Raw genomic sequence first — 23,477 nt, forward strand, 5'->3', positions numbered from 1 at the left:
AGACACACACACACACACATAAGTTTACTTCATGCCTCCACAGACACATGGCGGGGTGCACACGATACCTTAACAACAGGATGTCCATGTAGATAAAGACAGGGATAAGAGGCGGCACACACACACACACACACACACACACACACACACACACACACACACACACACACACACACACACACACACACACAAATACAGATACACACAAAACACACACAGCTTAGTCGCACGCAGAGTCGAGTCCACACAAAGGTGAGGAAAACACAAGCCAGGTACACTTGAGACGGTGTTCGTGCGAAATAAAACACATTGAGGAGAGATAAACCACACGGGACTAGTGCACATGAGAGCAGATACACACGAAGGCGATACGCACACGAAGCCCCCGACCGTGCTCATGTTTCTCCCTTGCTCTGGAATGCCAAACTCTCGCCTGTAAATAATCTGTAACAACGTGTCTCATAGTCCCCGTGCACGCGAGGACACACACACACACACACACACACACAAATACACACACTCTATACCGATCTTTCGAAATTTTTTTTGCATAATAATAACAATAATGGAAAAATAGTCATAATTACGTGGTCAACATTATTATTATTATTTTTGTGTCTCTTGCATGGGTTTGTTCCTGCTAGTTCTTGAACATGTATGTCTAATTAACGTAGAAATCAGTTTTCGGTGCAATCAACCTTTAATATGTGTAATTAATATGCAAATGCTGTTAATAGTAAGTAGAGGGGGTGGAATGTGGAGAATGGACAGAGTGGAGGATGGCGAGGCAGATGGGCGGAGAGCGGTGGTGGGGTGGTGGTTGAGCGGCGGGTTGTGGGTGTGTGGAGGAGAAGCAACTACAGAAGAACGTTGCCAGATTATCGTACTCAAAGTATAGTATTTACCGGTTTTTGACGCCTAACTATTGCCAAGAAACATCAGGAATTAACTATTTTAACGATAAATATAAATGAATCTAGTTATTGGGGCAAAGGAGACAGGTTTTGGGTCGGAAGTTGGTAAATATAAGAGGCTGAGTACGACAATCTGGCATCGTTGCTACAGAAGGGAAGGAACCACGTGAACGGATAACAGTCATTAGACGTCTCGAACCCCAACGAAGAAAATGGGAGGAAAAGGAGGAAGAAGAAAAGGATTTGATGTTTGAGCAGAAGTGAAGAAAAAATGGCAAATCAGAAGAGTTGAAAAGATTATACGAGTGAAAAAAATACAGTAGAGGAGCAAGAAGGGATGAGGTTGTTATTGATGTAAAGAGGGAAGGAACAGAGTGTTGGGTCCACCTAGAAAAAAAAAAATCCAATTAGACTCAGATCATATATTAGTCATTCTCCGGTAATTGTGTACCTAATGAGGCGGGGGTGGCCAGTAAGATGCGGGGAACAGCTGGTTTGGTGGGTCGGGGTTGGTTTGGGGTGGAGTGGGGTGGGGAGGGGTGGGGAGGGAGTGAGGTGGTGGTGGGGGTAGGGGGTAGGGTGGAATGAGGTTAGCTGGTGTTGGGTACATATCATAAGTCTTTGCTTGATGGAACCCGAACCATCTCATGTAACCCACCAAAATGTCATTGATTACTTCTTGGTGTTAATGATGGTGATGGTGATGATTCTGGTGGCGGTGGTGGTGGTATTGGTGATTCTTTTGATAGTGGTGATAATGACTTGTGGTGGTGTTAATGGTTTCTAGCAGTAATGGTGGTAGTGATTCTGTGATGTTGGTGGTGATGATGATTCTACTGGTGATGATCTTGATAATTTTGGATAATCGATAGTGGTGAGTCTGCCGATGATAGTGGTGATGGTGGTGCTGTTCGTGGCTGTAATGATGGTGATAATGACGCGGCAACGCTGATTTAGTGTTGATGATAAGAGCAGAAAATAACAGTCCTCGATAGCAGTTTTTGTTGAGGTAAAGATGATGAGTCAGGTGTCACTGTGGTAGGTGTGGCGGTGTTGACTTGGTGTTGTTGCTGGTGATGGTGGTGATGGTGTTGGTGGTGTTGGTGGAGGCTATTGTTCTCTCATTAGTGTGCATATATGGCTGTTTCATACACACAGAAAACAACATATATCGTTTTACAGTACACACACACACACACACACACACACACACACACACACACTTTCTTGACCTAACTAAAAATATTAAAAAAAACAAAAAAAAGAAAAAAAGCGTAAAACACCTTTCCTGTGCTGCAGTAGTTGTCCTCTCACACAGGTAAAGGGGGGGGGGGGGAGGGGGGACCGCGAAACTCTACTCCTTGCCCCTCCCTCTCTCCCCTTTCCCCTCCTCCTCCTCCCCTTCTTCGGCGCCAGACGTGTGCGGGAGCCGTGGTCGTCGCTCACACTTACAGCTCACTCCGTCTCGCTCCTGGTCGTCCTGGGCGGCTATGTGGGGCGGACACGACGACCTGATGAAAGGCGGCGGCTCTGTGTGTGTGTGTGTGTGTGTGTGTGTGTGTGTGTGTGTGTGTGTGTGTGTGTGTGCAGGCACCGGAGACTATAATCAGTCCTCCATGTGTCTACAACAGCTGTTACGAGGCGATATACATATAAGCTACTAACGTTATCACGGGAGTTAAGAAGAGTGGGCGTCAGATTAACTAAAACATGAGGCAGACATTTCTTTGAGGAGTTTAAACCATCGTGTAAGCTCATGGCCTAATTCTAGAGTTGCATAGAGATAATTACACGTGTCGTAGTGTAATTGCCCTCGAGCCATTATTAGAAGGTTCTCTATCATCAAAATAAGTATAATTTTCTCTTTTATCGCCTCGGGTCTTGTTAAAGTTATAACAAAGGCTAACAAGGCAGTTCACGCCTCATGGTGACGGCCGCCCCGCCCCCTCACGCCACCGCCCCGACACCACGAGCCAGGCACTGATGGGAAGTTGACAGTATGCGTGTGTGTAGTTATTATTATTATTATTATTATTATTATTATTATTATTATTATTATTATTATTATTATTATTAACGTTTTATTATCATCATTATTATTACATTATTATTATTATTATTATTATTATTATTATTATTATTATTATTATTATTATTATTATTATTATTATTATTATTATTATTATTATTATTATTATTATTATTATTATTATTATTATTATTATTATTATTAACGTTTTATTATCATCATTATTGTTACATTATTATTATTATTATTATTATTATTATTATTATTATTATTATTATTATTATTATTATTATTATTATTGTATTACTGTTTATTGAGCTATTTATTCATTTATTTATCTATTTTTAATATTTTTTTATCTATTTATTTTATATTTGTTATTTATTTTGTTTTGTTTTTTTATTTGTTTACATATTTATTTTATTTATTTATTCTTTTTGTGCGTGTGTCCAGCGGTGCTCCAGGACTAATGGTCAACGTAAGACTTCGCACAGGTCGAGGATCCGTGTTTACTTTCCCCCGCCCAGCGTCCTTTTCTGGTGTGAGCGTTGCATTGTTAGCAGCTCGTGTTGCCGCTAAGCCAATACACCAGTCTACCGCACTCTGCGTGAAAAAAAAAATTATACCGGATTGGTTATATGTTGGTGAAGACAAAAAAAAAAGTCTTCTTCTTTACGTAAATTTAATGCGCACGTGGCATAGTTTTTGAAAAATTGTACATTATATCGAAGTCTGAAGTTACATATCGACACTGCTCTAACCTATCACTTGCATAGATAGATAGATTGATTGATAGATAGACTGATTGATAAAAAGATAGATAAATAGACTGATTGATAAAAAGATAGATAGATATACAGTTAGGTTGATAGATAGATAGATAGATAAATAAATAGATAGATAAATAGATAGATAGATAGATAGATAGATAAAATATACAAGGAAAAAGAAAAAGAAAACAAGCGCTAACAGGATATAACTAAACATGAGGCACAGAAATAAATAACCCTAGCAAACAGGACGGCGTGCGTCAGACAACAGCGGCCGCCTTGGAGATCACCCTCAGGACAATCTTCCCCTCCCTCTCACGTAACAGTCGCCGCCCAAATGTAGGTTATCCCCGTCCGCGCCTCATGAGTGTTTTACATAACGTGAGCTACAGGGTGGTAAGTGCAGGTAAGTGTTCTTCATGGCAGCTTATCGGGGGAGATTGCGCCCTGAATCACACACACGGCCGGGGTTTTCTGGAGCCCTTTAATCCAACTGCCCAAAACACCGACAATTGTTCGGCGCCGGCGTGAGTCTCGCACGCGGGGTCTGGCGGCAGGGCGAGGCGGCCGCTGCGATTTTAGATGTTGAGGAAGCCTTTGCCTAACTTTATCCTTCCTCCAGTTCATGAGCTGGATTGACTCAGAGTTCTGCAAGTTGAATTTGTCTATTTTTTTTCTTTAAATCGTAAAACTGTAAATCGAATATACTTGTAAGACATCGCACGTGTTGGCAAGTATACTTTTCAAGAATATCTATTTCCGAGCTTTCACTTTTATTATTGTTATTTTCATTATTATTGTTGTAATATTTTTCTTTTTATTATTATTAGTTTTACTTACTGGCATGATATATAGACTACTATATGATATTATTATTATTATTATTATTATTATTATTATTATTATTATTATTATTATTATTATTATTATTATTATTATTATTATTATTATTATTATTATTATTATTATTATTATTATTATTATTATTATTATTATTATTATTATTATTATTATTATTATTATTATTATTATTATTATTATTATTATTATTATTATTATTATTATTATTATTATTATTATTATTATTATTATTATTATTATTATTATTATTATTATTATTATTATTATTATCATTATCATTATTATTATTATTATTATTATTATTATTATTATTATTATTATCACCCTCAACATCATAATTATGTTATCGTTGCTATTTACTATCTTATATATATATATATATATATATATATATATATATATATATATATATATATATATATATATATATATATATATATATATATATATATATATATATGAATAACTATTTGTCAGTAATTTATATCTTAAGGACCGTAGTGAAATCGTGATGTTTATCGGATTACAGAAAAGAAATGGATACCCAGTGCTTTTTACATAAAAAAAACATAATATAGTTCTTAAATGCAAATGTGAGAGACAGGCAGACAGAGACAAACAGACAGACAGACAGACAGAGGAACTGATTGACAGAAAGTACTGTGTGTGAGGGAAGGCATGGGACGATACATCCCGCACACAAGCCAGACGGTGAGGCGGGAGGAGAACAAAGAACAGAACACCGGCACATCGCCGGCGTTACGTGCCCGGCTGGGGAGGTGTGCCTCGGCTGTCTGTCTGTCCATGTCTGTCTGTTCGTGTGTCCGCGGCGGGCCGGGGTGCCGCAGCCGTGCCGTGCCGGCGGGGGTGCGGGGCCTGGCGTGGCGGCCGGCATAGTTTTGTGTTTGTGCGTGTAAACAGCCGTATTCCTGGCCACCTATTTTCCCCGTGCTTGAAAAGTTTGGTGTTTTTCGTGTTGAATATGTTACAATTTAGAACACACCTTGTAGTTTAGAAAATCATTACCAGGCCTGGCATGTAATACAGGATTTGTTAATAGCAAGAAAAAATATATATATAGTGGTCACCAGTGTCAGGCAATACTTTCTTTGTATTTTTCTTTATTTAGATAATGGATTGTAATTGTCAGCGGTGCTGTGTCGCGTCGAGGTGACCTGGAAACTGTCGCAGGACAACGCTAGGGTGGAGCATGAGGGGCAGGGGGGTGAAATGAGAGGCGTCGTTTCCTGCCGCGTCGCCCCAGGCAGAACCCGTGACGGGGGTGAGGCTGGGTCACGTACCAGGAAGTTATCGCCTGTTTAGCGGTGTTTAGGCTGCGCCTAACGCCAGGGATGCAGGTGTATCAAAGGTGGCGGCAGCCGGGTCCTGCCGCCGCCTCCAGACCCTCACGAGCGTGGCCGAGCAAGATGCATGTATAACTGATCCTTTCTGGTATTGAAAAGCCTGTTATATTTCCTGCCGCGACAGGGCAAAATAAGATTGCGGTCGTGCGTTGTCCGCCCTTAGAATGGACGGCGGTGTCGGCAGGCAGGTGGAGGGGCTTGCTGCCTCGGCCGCACGCTGAATTATTAACTGCTTTAGCTTCATTAGCAGGCAGCAGAAGGCCGGCTCAGGGTCAAGAGTGCTGGACTTTGGTCCGGCGAGGACTCATTCGTGGCTCATTTATTCAGTGTTCTTGCTGTCGATAACAAGGAAAACAAATACTAAGAACGAGACACTAGAGGAAACACAGCACAGGAAACACGGTGATAGGGCAGATGGATGACGAAAAAAGTCAATTAGTAGTTTTTTAAAAGGGTTTGGAAGTCATGGAACATCTTGAAGACTGAAAGTGTTATTTTTTTTTTAATATATATTTTTTGTGTGTTTCTACCATTACTGTTGTCCAGTTGTGTCATGCAGGATTTGAGCTGAACCCGTTATTGTATGTTTCTTTGTTTCTTTACTTCAAAGTTTTGGGCATTACTATTTTTGCCTTCTATTTGTAAGCATATCTATTTATTTTCGGGTAAACAAATCACCAATATAAATAGTTTTTGTTTCCCTTAGGAGAGGCGGCGGTGTTGATCAGAAAAAAATGAGTAAGTAAGTAAAGACGAAGCTGCCCATTTATATATTTTGGGTTACCCCGAGTGTGAAGTGGGAGGGAGGAATAAAATAAAAGCTGTCTCGCACAACAACCAACATTGTAATATAAAAAAAAAACATAATTTAGAAAACTTTTTTTGCCGCGACACATGTCATTGATAAGGCAATAGCACGCTGGGCAGTGTTATGGAAGCTCGGCGCTGATGGCGGTGGTGAACGAAACGGCCTCAATGAAACTCCGATAACTTATAAAAAAGGACACACACACACACACACACACACACACACACACACACACACACACACACACACCCTGCTGGCGAAAGCGGGTCCAACTCGTGATCAGGCCTTGGTGAATTACACACACACACACACACACACACACACACACACACACACATCGCTGCGCCGCTGCCGGGCTGTCGCAGGCGGGAGTCCAGGCAAACCTAATTAGCGGGAATCGATCGAATAAAAAAAATAAGAAAAAGAAAAGAAAAAAATGGATTGATAAATAAAAGCTGCTTACTGTTTGTCATTCTCTTATCTTGAAGGAAGTCTTATTGGTTGGTGACAATTATTATTAATATCAACCTCTTTTGAAGATCAGTTGCAGTAAATCTGTCTCGGGATGATGAGTGCAGGCCTTGCCCAGTCAGGCGTAAACTCGTAATGGCGAATAGAAAGTGGACTAATTTTGATACGACGCTGATAAGAGTCTGATAGTGGCTGTAAGTGGGGCGATAACGAGCGGGAGGAAGCAGTGAGTGAGGAACCTGTGCCGCCCCTCGCCGCTCCCCGCCCCTCCCCACCTCGCCCCGCCGAGATAATGGACATCCTTCATTGTTTACGAGATGAAAATCGCGATCATTCCAGCGAGTCATTCCCGAGAAGACGAGGCAGAAGGCCACTACAGGATTACATTTAAGCTGCTTCTGCGGTGGATGTTTTTTCTCACTGCTGGCGGGGCTGTGATTGGTGGAGGGCCGCCCCGTGCCGCAGCCCTGGCCAATCCCACGCCGCCCTGCTGACAACAGATCTGGTTATACACATTCACGAAGGTGCTCGGTTTCGTTAGTTTTCAAAGTCCAGCAAAAGTTGAAATAGCTCAATGCGGGTATCATTTCAGCCCCGGGGCATAGCGAGGCGGTCGGTGGGCGGGATGAGAGGCGAGGGGGCGGCGAGAACACCCGAGGCACCTCGTCAGGCCTGTCCCCTGGCGGCAAACTTCTCTAAGAATGTAATTGGATGGTGACGTTTAAGCCCGGGTTTAGGCATTCAGGGAGAGGGGCGAGGCGGAGGGGGGTAAATATAGTGACTCGGCGAGGCGTGAACAACATTTTTTTGCCTCGGAGCTCAGGTGGCGAACAGGTGGGTCTTCTCCGTCGTTATTGGTTAGTATTGTCTGTGTGGCTCTGGTAGGGAGGGGCGGCGGAGAGGGGGGTGACACGGGGAGCGTGAGGATGCCAGGCCCTCCCCCTCCCCCACTAGGTAAGGCCTGGCGGTGATTGCACGTGACGTGTGGCGCAGCATCTTGGTAATTGACTTATATAACTTCTCGAAAAGAAAAAGAAAAACCGCAATTTTTTATTTCTGGTAACGGCGGAGATTTGATTGCATAATTCATCGTTCTTTTCCCTTGGTTCAGTTTCAATCCACTGGATGCTGCTGACGGATGCTGCGTCCAGTGTTTCATTCTTGTAACAGTCATCTCTTACTGTAGTGATGATGCTCGGCTCCTTGCATAACACTCCTCACACGCCTGGATCACTGCCTCTGCATGCAGTGCACGGAATATTTAGACAAGAAAAAATAACATGATCGTTCCTTGTGGCAGCGAGTCTTCCCGAGGAAGTGTTTTCCTCCCTCATGACGCGCCGCACCCCGGGGACGCGGCTTATTCATGCGACATGTGCAAGGAGAATCCCCAAGGACAGTAGTGTTTTCAAAACCTGCTGGGGGCAGGGAAGGAGCCAATCAGGAGTCCACGCCCGCCTCCCCGGCAGCACCTTCACCCCGGCCCCAAAGCTGTGTCTTGAGCACCACTGTAAGCCCCGTCAGGGAGCCACCGCCGCGCGGAAGCTTAGCGCGCACCGCCGTGATCACGCAGCTGTCGGTACTCATTGTATTTTCTTTTAACTTATCGCATCGTGGTGGTATAATGGTAAGTTTGGCGCAGCTTAACCACCCTGATGAGCTTAACAGTTGGCGCGCCACCCGCAGCCCGGAAAATTACCTACTTGGCAAAGACAATGCAAGGGATCGATAAATTTCTTGTACTTCTCCCTTGTTCATGTTCTTGTACTTTTTCTTCTTGTTCTTCGTTTTCTTCCTGCTCTTGTTCTTCTTGTTCTTCTTCTTGTTCTTGCTTCTCATTTATATTCTTATTCGTATTATTCATATTACTATAAGTATCGGATTCCAGTCAACAGTTCACACAGCCAAGCCTTGACGCGGCACCAGTACAAGCCTCGCCTAACGTGATCTGTTGTGCTTCTCTTGACACATAACTGGTCGTATCATTTGTGCCAAGAGAGTAATGAGACATTTCTTTGCTGCTCTGAATCATGATACTGCGTGGAACAACGGCTTCGCTCAGTTTATATATTGAAAGGCCCAAAAATATGGTCTATAATGTTAAAATTTCAAACGATATTAGTTTTTTAATTCATAATAATTTATAAACTATACTAAGGCATTTCATAAAATAAAATAAAAACGTTTGGACATATAAAAGGTTCAACTACTAGTATGTGTTGTGCACGGAACAGTCTCGAGTCGTTCATACACGGAGGAGCGAAGCATCTGTCTCTCAGTGTCTGGCGAAGGTCAACGGGCGTCGCAGGAGCCTCCCCGTACGTCAGGCGTCTTGGTGACTTCCATAGCGCATCCGAAAGGTACGGTGGTAAAGCAACATATAACGGTAGATGTGTTGGCCACGGTGGTGGATGTCTTTCAGCCTTGCGTGCAGGCTTCCAGGCTCGCAGGCCTTAGCACTCCCCCCCCCCCCCCCTTTCCCCACACCTATTTCACTAGAGGGGAAATCCCTTTGGTCTGGCTAACCAGGCCATTAGTGTCTTGTTGATTGATAATGGTCGCCCATCCAACGTATCAGACCGATTTCTCAATGTCCCCACGTCATTTGGTGCATTGGATATGGGCGTATTTTAGCGTATTACGGGGCGAGGGAGTTCGAACCCCAGTGCTTCCGCATTACGTCAGGAAGGGCATCTGCTGGCTTTTGATTTGAATTTCGTTGTGACAACTTTAGTTGGAAGGTATTAAATTCTTGACAGCAGTGAGTAAGCCAACGTGAGATGAGATGCACATCAACATGAGTGTTTTAGTTGTCATCTCGGGGAATGGAATAAAATGAGAGGAAAATGTCTTGCTGGCGGGACCATTTGTTGCGGGGTCCCTCCTGGCTGTGGGGGTGAGGTCAGGTCAGTATGGAACAAAACAGCAGCTCCAGTAGCGACACGCTGATCAGAATATGCAGGAATTAAAATAAAGGGAATGATAAAACATTAAATAGTAAACGAGGCACAGCAAAAAGCGAGTGTGACAGGAAAGGATTGTTATGTATATTTAAGAGAATCAGATACAATAACGAAAAAAAATTATGGGCAGATATTGGTATTCCATAAAAAAGATTAGTGTTGTCACGAAAGGTATGTGATTTATGAGGGAAAGTTGTCATAGAAACGTGTAATTAACTGGTGAGCGTGGAGCGGAAAGCAGGTGTTTGGCGTCGGGTGGAGGGACTCGCGGCCACAAACCCTGCGCCGAGCACCGGTGACTGTCCGCTGGTGTGCTGATAACGCTGCCTCTCCACACACGGCCATCACGGCGTCTCGAGGCTGTTTCCTTATAGTGACAAATCCTAAACTATTGCTTGACTCTCAGGTCTCTAATCCAAGCAAAAAATCCTGTCTCAGAAGTATTGGATCTATAGTGATCGTTATTTTTTTGTTTTTTGATAATTGTCTGCTGTGACGGCCAGGCATTTCAAGACACACCATTCCTGAGACTCTGCAGATGTCGGTTATCAAGTTACCGGCAGTGTTGATGAAGGCAAGCTGCCATTTATTACCGTAGCCATTCCTTTCGCCTGTCTCATTAGTAATAACTCAAACCCACAAGCGCCAAGCTGCCAAACACGACCCCATGCAATGATATGATTGGTGGAACTATGCGAGGTGCGCAGCGATAAATCATTTTGAGTAGCGAGGAGGATGGTAAAGTGATTGCGGAGGGAGGCTAAGCGGCGTGCTGGGCTGACGCAACGATCCAAACACTCCCCGATCGTCTGCCCGTCTCCCGTGTTCACTGTCTCGAGCTGCGTGTTCGTGCTCGAGATATGGAATAGTTTGTTTTTCTTATGCTGGTTAGTCTGACTGTCATTGTATGCTGCTTCATCCGTTTTTTTTTTTTACGTCTACGCCTATTGCGTCGGTAAGGTTGCTTGAGGGGCCTGGATGGCAGTCGTCCCCAACCCGTCATGGCGCAGGCAAGTGTTTATAGTGGCGGCATCTTCTCTTGGCTCATGCTGCCCTCCGGAACTCGATTGTCATTGGTCTGCATCACTGGCGTACACCTGTAATTCATCTGGTGTGCAGACTTGAGTCAATGCAAGATCATTCGGATCTTTCGCGATCGAGACTTGAATCGGCACATTATCTTAACTGATTCAAATAATTCACTGCCTTGAACCAGCCAACTCTGACGAACTGATGTGATGAAAACTTGCTCCGATAAATGGTAACCGAGCCACACTACATTATCGTGAACAAAACTAACAATGGTCACAAGGAGAGAATCAGCCAGGAAGTTGTCCGAATCAGTCGAATAAGAAGTTTCGAATTACCTTTCCACAATAATTCCCTTATTTCAGACGATGCACATACTGGATCAGGTGGGACGGAGTGAAGGTTAATGAAGTCTAATTGGTCAGACTAGAAATTTTATCATAACTGATAATCCCAAGCTCGTTTGACCTTTAAAGCCTATGACTCCTTAAGCCTGTGTAAAGCACCATCAGGAATATCAGAAATTAAATTTGAATTGCAGTTTCTACAGATCAGTTGTAACTTTCTTCAGCGGCATAAAAGAAAAAATATCAAGAAAACTAGCCATGTAAATAACTTCATGTTGTCGTCGTCATAATCATCACCGCCACCATATGTTGCAAATCCCAACCAATATAAATCTCCTACAAGTTTTCTCATATTTTACTGTACATCTGTCTCTTACTGTGTCTTTTACACACCTTTCTGATGGAGAGCTTTATTTCAATTCCGGTTTATAGTGTTTTTACTTAGGTTATATTTATCAACTTCTAGCCATAGAGACAGTCATGCACTGTTCAGTATATTAATGACAAGTACCTAATGCGTTTAACTTTTTTAATTCATAATTCTTTGTTCCTTGACAGATCGTGAGCGGCGTATAGTGATGGAGTGAAGGGACGGGCGTCTCATACTCCTGCTCCTCTCCGTGCCAGGTACAGCTGGCGCATCGTTGGCAAGACAGGTAACCTTGTGCTCACATGTATACCTTTTGTAGCATACCTCTAATACATATCTTTCATTTACATCTTTTTCCTCTGTTTCTTCTTTCGTTTCCTTATTCTTTCCTTTAATCATTCCTTCGTTTTTCCTTCAATCCTTTCTTCCTTCCCAGCAGACTGATACAGAAGGCAAATAATATGTACCAATTTCTTTATGATCACTACATGTCTTGCTCTTTTGTAGTGTTGCAATATATCTGAATAAGCAGTTGAAAAGTAAAGGAAAAATCACACTTCTTGGGTATGAACTGTAACTATCCTGCTGGCACCGCTTCCTCTTAAGTATTCCGTTAAGTCATCTGTGAGTGGTGGTGGTGGTGGTGGTGATGCTGGGGAGGTAGCTTGCAAGGGGGGGGAGGTGGCATCAGGTAGGGTTATCTGAAGGGGGAGGAAAGTAATGGGCTCACGGAGGAATATTTTGATGGAGGAAGAGGAGGAGGAGGAGGAGGAGAGGAGGAGTGTTTAGACTATATATACGGCGTCACACCCGAGGGACGAGAGTGAGGTAGGGGGAGGTAGAAAAAGGTTGGGAAAGGGCGCAAGAGCTTGATACGTGTGGAGTTTCTTTTTAACCTTGGTCTGCTATTCATGTCTTAAGTCTTTATCTTTTCTGTACATTTTATTCGTCACTCCTTCCTTCTGTTCTTTCCATACTTTTCCGTAAGTTTTTCCGTATTATCTTCGCCTTCTTCCTGTGTGTTATGCTCATTTTCTTTTTTCTTTTTTTATTTGTGTGTATTCATGGAAATTGGCTTCACTGCACGTGTATGGTTTAACACACACACACACACACACACACCTTTATTATTATTACTATTATTAGTTTTATGAATATTATTGTTATTACTATTTTATAATCATTCTCTACCTTTGTATTTCATCTACAAAATCTGTTTATTTTCAGCTCCAGGGCTGCAATGTTTCCCATGATAAACCGTTTTAATATTAATATCATTACACACACACACACACACACACACACACACACACACACACACACACACACACACACACACACACACACACACACACACACACACACACACACACACACACACACACACACACACACACACACACACGTGGCTCTTCGCCAAGGCTCGGCATCGCCTAGTCTCATCTGAGCACGTCGCTATTAATTATCAACACAATCATTACCTGACAAATGATCCGTCGAGACACGCGAGCCTGGCACCGCGAGGCACCGCCGGGCACCGCCGGCCCACCCTTGGTGTTGAAGGGTTCGTGGGCGGGGAGAGGCAGCGGTGTGTGGGTTAAAAGAGAGTATCTTTTGTAGGGTTTAGAGGTACTGGCGGCGATCAAAGGAAAGGTGTATGTGATAGTCGTGACAGACGGTGGTAGCGTGGAGCACCGAGAGCAATAGCTTCAGATGATGCCCCTGTGGAGGTCTGAAGCCACTGGGACGGACCTTGGGACGGACCATTTGTTCTTGTGTGTCTTGCAGCGGACCTCATCTGGTCATCGTCGGGACATTGACCCGCCGCCTTGGCCGTCAGTTCGTGCAACTTTTGTGTAAAGGAAATACTTCGCAAACACCATCAAGGCAGCACGAGGAGGCGTCTTAACAGCTGTGGTGGCTGAATTATATTCAGATTTTTGCCAGCGGGGACACACAAATCATCCTTGCACCATAAAACGTAAAATATTAGTTTTCGTCTTATATACAACTGAATTTGATGTTTTCTCAGCTCATGCAAGTTGACAGAAGGAAGAATGTGTCACGTTTTCGTCGTTTGTTTCTTTGAAAAAAAATCCAGTTAGATAAAGATTTATTAAGCTTGTTTGTTGTAGGCATGTGACGGCGCCGTTACTGGAGGTGAATGGCACAGTGATGGTGTATTGCCCCTTAAATCAGCGTCCGTCTGACAGTATCTCTTCAACCAGATAGATGATGTAACTAAATGTAGACGTTTTCGAGGCCCTTGTGTCGCTGAGTTGTTCAGGTATCGGAGGCACATGACCAAGCCTCTCCTCCTTTAAATACTTGGTCACACAACCACTCTCCATTATTAGTGTTGCCTACCGAGGAAATGAAGGGACTTGAAAAAAGAGAAAGTAAAAAATTACGAATATATTCTAAGGTGTGAATCGAGGGTATTTGCTTTTCCCTTCCTTCAGGTGTTGAAAACGTAGGTGTGTGTGAGGATAAAAAGAGGGATAATAGGGAGGTGAAGAAGTGTGGTGAGAGGCAGATGAAAGTATACATATAAGAGCTATTGATGGAAAGACACACGAGGCAGTTAATGTTAGTTGACACCTGATATATCTCCCCTGATTAATGTTATCGTTATGTTATCCACCGCATACTTGACCTCCATTAGTAGCACTTAAATCATACTGTCTACTTTACCCCTGTGCGTCAACAAGAATCAATCACTTCTCCACAGATGATTTCAGCCCATTTCGTCAGCGGGCACACCATCCCGCCGCGACACATGCATCTTGACCGAGTGAGTCATGCCCGACGTGACCGAAGGCGCAGCAAATTGGAGGGGGGCGAGGGGCGAGGCCGAGGAGGGGAATATAGGGTGTAAGTCAGCGGAAGTAACAGGTAAACACCAATGAAGTATCACGTGGGGAGGAAGACAGATGGCGGGGGCGACTGACATCCCCACAAACCCTCACCTCGACCCTTTACCTCATCACCCCAAGACCAGTTTCTCCCTCTTCACATGCCTCTTCCTGGCCTCTTGTCTCTCTTCTAGTCCCGTAACCTAAACCCCAACTCTAAAGCGTCCTCCATCCTTCATGACTCCTCCCCTACTTGTACCCCTTCAAAATCCCCTAACCATCACCCCACTCTAAAGCGTCTTCCAATCCTCTTGTCCCCCCTTTAAAATCCCTTAATCATTACCCCAACATCCAAAGCTCGCCCCTCACCCCTCACATGTCCCCTCCCCTTTGTCTCTCCCAGCTCCCCTTTACCATGCCTTCCTAACCCCACTCTTGTCTCCCTTCAGTCTCCTTACTATCACCCCAACTCCCCATCACCCCTTTCATTACCCCTCCCCTTTGTGTCTCCCCAGCCCCCCTTTCCCCATTACCCTCTCGTCACACGCCGCAGCATTTGGAGAATCTGTTTGAGCCTCACTTTTATATTTTTGAAAAACAGGTAGATCAGATAAATGAGGCAGACAAGCAAACGGAGGCGGCGGCGCGGGTGACGTGTGGTGGCGGCCTGCCCGGGTGTTGGGCGCTCAGCCGCTGCCTCCCTCGGTTTTTGCAGACCCTCGCCCACTAATTTTAGTTCAAATATGCGTTTTAACCACAATACTTACGGCGCGGGTCTTGTATATTTACTACGCTGGTTTTTGCGGGTCGGGTCGTAATGTTGGCGCGAAGTTGTGCGGTTGGCAGGCTGAGGGCCACTCTGTTTCCCGGGGATTAATGCCTCGCGCCCCGGACCCGTATTGGCGGCCGCTGATGCTATCGGCGGCCGCGGCGCTACTTTCCCCGTCAAGGCGCAGACGTGACTGACAGATAGCAGCTTTTTACCCTTTGCCGCCGAGCCCACTAAGGTATCATCAGATTTGGCTGCAATTTAACTCAAAGTAAATTAGGAACAAGAAATTGTATGTCGATCTTTAGGGAATATGGTGGTGCATTATTTATGTTTTTTAACTTTATACAACACTGCAGAGCTGCTCCAACACGTTGTAATGTATGGAATTATTCTCTTAAAAACGCACACTTTTCAGGTTGTGGGTTTTCCAAAACTGGTATGCCCCCATTATCATCTTGACCCGTACGTTCCCTGTCTTCGCCGGTAGTGTGTGTGTATAATGTCGGAGTATCTTCCTCCCCTTCAGGGCGGGGTGGATGGCGGAGCTGCTGTGCGAAGGACGGCCGACGGGAGGGCAGGGAGGCGGCGGCGGCCACCTAGGACAGCAGCAAACAAGAATTTCATCTTGATTATTTACCTTTTCTCCAGTCACTAAAGGTAAGGATTCATTACGTGTGGGTGATGGAGGGGGACGGTGGCTTGGTGGTAGTAAAAGGGTAGAAGATGTAAAGGACAAAGAAAGAGATAATCCTTGACATATTTTGTGCATATGCTTTATTTACAACCAAGTGATGTTTCAGTAACTTACGAAGGGTATTTTGCTCCTTTCATGTGACTTCCTTCGTCTGTTCCTGCCGGACCCTGTGGGCTGGCTGGGAGGAGGTGCGGTTGACTCTGCACGAGCTCTTGAGCATCCAGTCAGTAAGTCACCCTGTTCATCTTACTCTGCTGCTTCTCCCTCCTTTGCATCCCACCTTTACCAAAGAAAATGTTCCCTTTTTGCATGAGATATTTTATACTACTATTTTTTTCCCGATTTATATAAAAAAAAAGGATCAATAAGCCTTTGACTGTTACAATGTATACTATGTAGTTATGTATTTCCTAAGCCTCCGCATGCAATGACGCTTGTTTATTCGGGTCACCTGCACTTGACCCACACGATGGTTCACAATAGTCAACCTCACAAGTCTTCATCGCCCTCCCACCACCACCTAATGTAATGTAATGTCGCGAAGAGGTGCGAGGTGGTGCTGCAGAAGTATAGGAGAGTGAGCGTTTGTGTTGGAATGAAAGTTTGTCACCGAGCACCAGCTGTAGTAAATTAATTATATTCTATAAACTGGGACTTGTTCCTTCGAGTCTGCTGTTCTTTATTCTATAGAGCCATCTAACGAAATATAATTATTTTAGTACTGCTCACTACAACTGGTGCTCGGTAACATACAGCCATAGCTGGGCGTTATCGCGATAATTTATCGCTGATAACAAAATCGGGTTATCGGCTATCCGCTACTTATTTAAATATATATCGGTATCTATGTTACTTTTGTAACCAAATCAGCGATAATCGTTACTTTTTTTCCGCCTCTCAGAAAATAAAACCGTTGTGTCCTCCCTACACGTGGGCCGGGCGCCCGGTGTTGTATGAAAAAACTTCGGGGAAGAGATTTCATACTTAGATCATTAATATTAACACTTATTTTTTTGTTACTCAAAAATCAAAGAGAAAAATCATTTAACTTTGCCCCCCAAAAGATCATTCACTGCCTCAAATTTGATATTCCATATTCGTTTGTGACCATGCCATGGTATTGAAGGCACCCGGTGTTTGTTATTTGGTGTCCCATCGTCAAACACTGGTCTCGTGAACTACGCATGTTCAGACCAGTAAGCGTTGCCCTGTTCAGTCTCACAAAGCTTTTTAACACATTAAGAGTTGCTGGAAGGCTGAATCAGACATACAGTATTACCATCCTCGCTGTTTCTAGAACGACTCTTTGTACACATAAATACAACTCGTACAGAGTGTCGTTCTAGAAACAGCGGGGATGGTGGTAGTGGTACTGTATGACTAACCTTCCAGCAACTCTTAATTACGGTTAAAAAGCTTTGTGAGACTGTACAGGTCCACGCTTGCTGGTCTGAGCATGCGCAGTTCACGAGAGACCAGTGTTTGTAAACAAAAGCGCCAGCTTTTGACGGTGGGGACACAAAATAACACAACACCGGCTCAGGCGTTTCCAGTATTACCGTCCATAGGAATGTGTCAACGAGTGGTTTTGTACGTTTTCTAAAATACAAATAATGAAAATCTGAATTCATCTATGTTTTTTTATTTGAAATATCAATATAGTATCGTTTTCGCCTATCGGACTTATCGCTAGCTAGTATCGGAATTGTGGATTTATATCGGGTATCGGTTATCGCCTATATTTGTGTCTCCAGTTAACGAATATCGGTTATCACGGATAAGGTTTTCCATTATCGGTTATCGGGAATAAGGTTTTCTGTTATCGTGCCCAGCTATGCATACAGCTCACTACAACTGGTGCTCGGTAACAGGACTTGCACTTCAACACAAACGCTCCCTCTCCTACCACTGCAGCACCACGTCACACCTCTGCATGCGACATTAACGTTACCCCCAACGCCTTCACCATTATCATCTTTACTCACCATTATCATCTTCATGCAGTAACATTAACCATCACCCATTACAAAACTGTTACTAGTATTAGCTGGCGGTGGGAGTCCCTTTCATTGACTACACTTACATGAAACAAGTAGAGAATTTAATTTACAGACATGGAAGATAAGGAGAGAAGAGAGGGAAGAGGCGAGAGAGACGGGGGAAGAGAGACTGAAGAGAAAGGGAGAGACGGCAGAGAAGGGTAGAGGCAAGGGAAGGGGAGAAGCAGACGGAGAGAGACGTTTCTATTAGGAGTTGAGGAGCTGGTGGTGGTGGTATCTTAGCACAGGGAGGGAGGGAATCAGTGGCCAAGCAGGGGAGGAGTGAGGTTAGGGTAGCGAGGAGGAAAAGGGAGAGAAAGGTAAAGGGAGGGTGAGAGAGGGGAGAAAACGACGATGATGATATTACGTTGGAGGAAGCGGAGGGCGGGAGTGGCACTGTGGAAGCGATGGGAAGGGGACGTCTTGGCACTGCGGCGCGGCACTTTGTCTCCGTCGGCTAGGCACTCTGTCTCCCCCCTCCCCGCTCGGCGACAGTTATTGCCGAAGTCTCATTACACGGCCAAACAGCCGCCTAATTGGACCCGAGGAAATACGAGTGTTGATGTCGCCCCGTCAGCGCCGCCTCCCTGCCCCGACCCGCCGCTCGCCAGGTACACACGCCGCCCTGGTTTAATGCAAGGATGATAACAGTTTTAATTAGTCGTCTTCTGGGAGGGAGTCTAAGGCGGCCAGTGTGGGTCCTCGCGGGTGTCTCCCAAGGTTACTAATACTGCAGAGCCACGCAGGGGAGGGGAAAGGGACGTGCAACAAGAGTAGGGGAGGAAAGGTGGGGAGAAGAGACGAGTGAGGTTAGAAGATTAGGGGAAGGGAGAGGGAAAACAGACATCAAACTAGTAGAGGAGCGGAGGGAATGGGAGGGGAAAGAGGGCGTGAAACAAGAGAGGAGAGGTTAGGGGAGGAGGGAAAAAAGACGAAGCGGTAGGAGAGAGAAAGAGTGAGTTAGAGTGTGAGCGAGTTAAGAAGGGTAGGAATATGCGTGAAAACTCGAAGCTTAAAACCATGCACGATTCTGAAGAAAAAAATGTATTAAAAAATATAAAGTTCCGTCTAGCACTATATTTACTCAGGTGCGGGGGGGGGGGGGGGGAGTAACTAAGATGGAGACAGGGAGGAGGATGAATGAGAAAGAAGAACGAAGAGGAGGAGGACGAAGCAGGAAGAAGTTACTGTGAGGGAGAGACCAGGAGGATGAGAAAAGTGGATGGCGAAGAGGTGGTAGAAGGGTGAGCTGGGAGGAGCAAGAAGAGGGGTGTCGGATGGAGTGAAGAGAATGAAGTACGAGTAGCAGTGGGAAAGTGAGAGAATAACAAGCTGCGTTGCATGATAAGTAGTAGTGAAGATGACGAGGTTCTCACATATCTAGGTCAGGTAAACGACGCAAACACAGACCATGAAAGATAAATCCGAAATAAAATAGGAATGGGATGGAGCGCTTTGGATTAACACAGTATTATGAATAACAACAACCTGCCTCTCTTCCCGGAGAGAAAGGTGTACAATTAGTGTATCCTGACAGTCCTAACACTGGAAACTTGGCGTGTCAAAAGATTTACAGAGAATGCTAAGAATTGCAAAGGTGAGGAGAGAAAATTGCTGGGAATAATATGGGAAGAGGAAGCGAGCATCCTTTATTATAGACACGGGCTTAAGATCCTCTGATGACCATTAACGATTAAGAAATTGACTTGTGCATGTGTGGAACTGATTACAGATTGACAACCGGACAAACACACTTGATTACCAAGAAATTACAGGACAGAGGACCAGGTTTAGAGATGAAATTGTTGAATTAGCCGGAGCATAATGGAATGCACTAACATCAGAGAGACGGAGGTGGAGAAAAACCATCATGCATTGGACTAGTAACAGCTGATGTTTTATGAATCATCATAAGCTATCAAAAGTCCACTACAGGACGAAGGCCTTTAACAACGTTCTTCACCTCCTTCTCTCCGTGATGTTAGGGCACTCCATTATGCTCTGGCAAATTTTCCAATTTCATCTTTCTGCCGAGCCCCTTCTGCCATGACCCCATGACTACCATTCCTGGGTTACCATCAACAGCCCCTTCCTTCTATCACTTCCATGCATGGTATAACCTGTCCAAGACAATATCTTGTTCCTAAAGTCACATGAAAATATTAAACCTTTGTCTTTTCCGACGTCATGATGCTCGCCTCCTGTCTCCTCCTGTCATTCCCAACATTTTTCTCCTTACTTTTGTGCACTTTTTATCTTTCTCTCTAAACCTTTTGTGAGGCGCCAAGTTTCTGAACTGTATATTTCAGAACTGTCAGAACACACTGACTGTGTACCTTTCTCTTCAGGGAGAGTGTCAAGTTGCTATTCATGGTAATAGTGTGTTTACCAAAAGCTATCTATCTAATTTCAATTCTCCTGATTTATTTGACTTTCTGCTAGATGAATGGGACATCCAAAGTAAGAACGGCATGCCAGGGAATGTCAGGGGAGGGTGCCAGACTCGAGGAGTGTCAGAGAACCTTGCTACGGTGGTGCTATCACAGTGTCATGAAAGTGAGTGCCAGAGTTGGAGTGTCAGATTATGGGGACATCAAAGGTACACAGAATGCCATGCAGGGGAGCGGCAGGGTTACAGGGTGCCACGAAGAAGGTGTGCCAGGCAGGGTGGGAGTTCGCTGGGCGCCGCAGAATCGGGTTGTCTTGACTCTTGGGGATGATCAGGACTTCTAAGGATGTCTTCTTCTCGTGGCACAGAAAGACCTGCCGGGAGTAAATTTGGACTGTAGTCGGCTTATGAATTAGGTTTAGTTTAAAAGCTCTGTATATTTACTTCAGTCTGCAAAGGTAACAATTGTAACTTCCGACTCTTTTTTTTATTTCCAAATACGTACTTCATCTTTTGTACTAGAGCCTTCCTATCAGATATGTCATTACAGTTCAGCTGTTTTAAAATGAAGAAAATTAAGTATTCATCGCAATCTAAGCTTTTTTTCCTGCTTAATATTAACTTTTATTGACAAAACATTGGCCTTAATTAACGGGTATACAGAATTTCTTCTTTCATTGATAATTTTACCGTCCTTCGAAATATCACTTATCTAATTATGACGACTACGTCTCAATACTCTATTTCACCCTAAGTTGAATTTAATACCATCTGGTGCATCTGTCGTGCAGCCCCGCCTGACCTAAACACACACCTCGCATGCTCAACACACCTCTCACCACCTTCACCATGGCTGTCGTGGAGCTTCATGCATGAGCCAAATTCTCATTTGTTTCCCTTTTAACTGTCAGTGATTAGAACCTTTCATCGCATCCACCTCAAAGAACGGTCTGTCTCGAAATGTCCCACACAGCTATTTTGCACACTCTTCCCAGCGCCTTCAAGGGAAGCGCCACAATATTCACTGAACATTTTCCGAGAACACAAAAGACGAGATGGGCAACCAAACACTGCCACCAAGCGAAACATCACCATGACCCTCCACAGCTGGCGGCCACATTAAGCAGCGGCCATAAACCATTACAACACGGCGGAGATGTCACGAAGCCGAAACAGTAGCGGCGCCGAGCTCTCCAGGCGGTCGCTGCCGCCACCACGGCCGTCACCCTGCGACGTCTGTAAATGACACTTGTAATTACCAACATTAACTACACAGTGTCAAGCGTAAGTACAACGAAACATGATTATATAAACATATTAACTCGGTGACAAAAGACACCATGACGGGGGGAAGGAGGGGGGTTGTAAGGGTAGTGGAGAGACTGGTCGGGCGAGGAGGCGAGAGTGAAGGACAGGGGAAGGGAATGGCACACTCAGAGAGGACCGTAATATTTCATTTTATCAAAGAAAGAATAGGTTTCCTAACTGGGGCAAAGTTATGGAAGTGAGGAGTGGTGGTAGTTGTGTGAGCGGGCAGGAGAGGACGAAATAAGTAATAGGTTAGAGAATTAGGGCAAAGTTAATTAAGGAGGTGAGGAGTAATAGGTGTGTGAGGGAGTAACAGAGGACGGGCAGACAAACACGACGGCGACAATAAGATGGACTACCTTCTCTCCTTCACAACACACGTACAACAGGAAACAGGCCTTCATTTACAACCTTTACATTTACAACATTTCCTTCCCTTCCTTCCCTCCCTCCCTCCTTCCCTCAACCCCTCTCTCCTTCCCTTTACCCCTCTACCTCCTCCCCTGCAACCTTATCAACCTCTCATCGGGCGCCTCATCAAAGAGCTCGCCGTCTCCGTTTCATTAACAACGCGACTCTGCGGTTCCACCATAGTGCGCCTTCGGTTACGCCTCGTTGGCCAATCAGGAGCTAGTACGAGCAGGCGACGTCACCATTGGCCCGTGAACAGTAAACAACCTCCTAAGCAAAAGTCAGGCTGCCATTCATCAGCTTAGTGACGTAAGTTATTGGAGAGACACATGGAGGTCGACGAAGGGAAGATGACGGGGGTGGAGATGGCGGGGAGAAGTTGCAACGGGGCGAGGCGTTGTATGGTGACTGCGGAGTTTTGGGGCTGAGGAATGGAATGCTAGTGTGGTTAGGGTGAGGGTGCTGGTTGTTGGCTTGCAGAACATGGGAGGGAGTGACGGAGTGGGAGTGAGGGTGACTAGAGACTTGAGTTCGTGATTTGGGCAGATTTGGGAGAGGGTGAAACGGGGCGAAGAGTATATATGGTGACTGCGAACTTTTGGGGCTGAGAAATGGATTGTTAGTGTGGTTAGGGTGAGGGTGTGGTTGTCAGCTTGCAGAACATGGGAGGGAGTGAAGCAATGGGAGTGGGTGCGCCTAGACTCAGAGTTCGTGATCTGGACCGGAACTAAGTGCGGAAGGGGAGTGGTGGACGAGTAACTGGAACCATACGTATAGGTGAGGTTGGTGCTAGTGTGGTTAAGGTGAGGGTGAGGCTGTCGGCTTGCAGAACATGGGAGGGAGTGAAGCAATGGTAGTGGGTGCGCCTAGACTCAAGCTCGTGATCAGGGCAGGAACTTAAGTGCGGATGGGGAGTGGTGGACGTGTAGCCGGAACTATACGTAGGTGAGGTTGGTGGGGTTAAGTACGGAAGGGGGTTGGGGTGAGGGCGTAGCCAGGAACCATATACGGGCGAGGATAGCGCGGTTAAGAAAAAAGAAGGGTGAGGAAGCGACAGGAAGCTAAACCAAGGCAGACACGAGG

The 23,477-nt window shown here is 44.8% G+C and overlaps 2 long non-coding RNA genes across 4 annotated transcripts in view; one reads left to right on the forward strand and one right to left on the reverse strand.

Annotated features, from left to right (window-relative positions):
• The first annotated feature begins 9,520 nt into the window (after positions 1-9,520).
• Positions 9,521-16,189, forward strand: LOC126997405 (uncharacterized). The gene is made up of 3 exons (XR_007752093.1): positions 9,521-9,577; positions 12,115-12,212; positions 16,080-16,189. It is a non-coding gene; the product is annotated as an uncharacterized LOC126997405 (long non-coding RNA).
• Positions 15,336-23,477, reverse strand: part of LOC126997404 (uncharacterized) — a 74,888-nt gene continuing 66,746 nt past the window's right edge. For 2 of the 3 annotated variants that reach the window (XR_007752092.1, XR_007752091.1), the window contains 2 exons: positions 21,701-21,911; positions 20,851-21,049 (listed from right to left, as the gene is read on the reverse strand). This is a non-coding gene — a long non-coding RNA (uncharacterized LOC126997404). Of the gene's footprint in view, positions 16,150-16,361; positions 16,528-18,653; positions 21,050-21,700; positions 21,912-23,477 lie in introns of those variants that run through there. The other variant, XR_007752090.1, reaches the window with a different exon arrangement.

The sequence above is a fragment of the Eriocheir sinensis genome, chromosome 12 (assembly GCF_024679095.1).
Source record: "Eriocheir sinensis breed Jianghai 21 chromosome 12, ASM2467909v1, whole genome shotgun sequence".
In the NCBI taxonomy this organism is placed as follows: Eukaryota; Metazoa; Arthropoda; class Malacostraca; order Decapoda; family Varunidae; genus Eriocheir; species Eriocheir sinensis.